Source organism: Schistocerca piceifrons, unplaced genomic scaffold (genome assembly GCF_021461385.2).
Source record: "Schistocerca piceifrons isolate TAMUIC-IGC-003096 unplaced genomic scaffold, iqSchPice1.1 HiC_scaffold_936, whole genome shotgun sequence".
Classification (NCBI taxonomy): Eukaryota; Metazoa; Arthropoda; class Insecta; order Orthoptera; family Acrididae; genus Schistocerca; species Schistocerca piceifrons.
The window spans coordinates 6,098,119-6,098,784 of record NW_025729208.1 but is presented as its reverse complement, the minus strand read 5'-3'; the positions used below and the strand labels follow the sequence as shown (position 1 = coordinate 6,098,784).

At 54.5% G+C, this 666-nt stretch overlaps 1 non-coding gene across 1 annotated transcript in view; it reads right to left on the bottom strand.

The window, feature by feature from the left end:
* LOC124772223 overlaps positions 1-434 on the bottom strand; it is a 1,909-nt gene extending 1,475 nt beyond the window's left edge. The window contains exon 1 of the ribosomal RNA XR_007013887.1: positions 1-434. This exon is cut by the window's left edge and continues 1,475 nt beyond it. This is a non-coding gene — a ribosomal RNA (small subunit ribosomal RNA).
* Between the last annotated feature and the right edge of the window lie 232 nt (positions 435-666).

Here is a 666-nt window from a genome sequence, read left to right as displayed (position 1 = left end):
TTGGATGTGGTAGCCGTTTCTCAGGCTCCCTCTCCGGAATCGAACCCTGATTCCCCGTTACCCGTTACAACCATGGTAGGCGCAGAACCTACCATCGACAGTTGATAAGGCAGACATTTGAAAGATGCGTCGCCGGTACGAGGACCGTGCGATCAGCCCAAAGTTATTCAGAGTCACCAAGGCAAACGGACCGGACGAGCCGACCGATTGGTTTTGATCTAATAAAAGCGTCCCTTCCATCTCTGGTCGGGACTCTGTTTGCATGTATTAGCTCTAGAATTACCACAGTTATCCAAGTAACGTGGGTACGATCTAAGGAACCATAACTGATTTAATGAGCCATTCGCGGTTTCACCTTAATGCGGCTTGTACTGAGACATGCATGGCTTAATCTTTGAGACAAGCATATGACTACTGGCAGGATCAACCAGGGAGCTGCGTCAACTAGAGCTGAGCAGCCGGCCGCCCGGGAGTGTGTCCCGGGGGCCCGCGCGAACACGCAAGCGTCCGCTCAATCATTCTGCAAACAGGAGGAGGCTGAGCTCCCCTGCACAATACACCTCGAAACCCTCTCAGGTCCCGGCGGCGCGCAGCGCCGTCCCAAGTACTTGGTCGGGTTCGAGAGAGGCGCAATCGCCCGGAGTTAGGCGAGTAGACGCTTTCGGT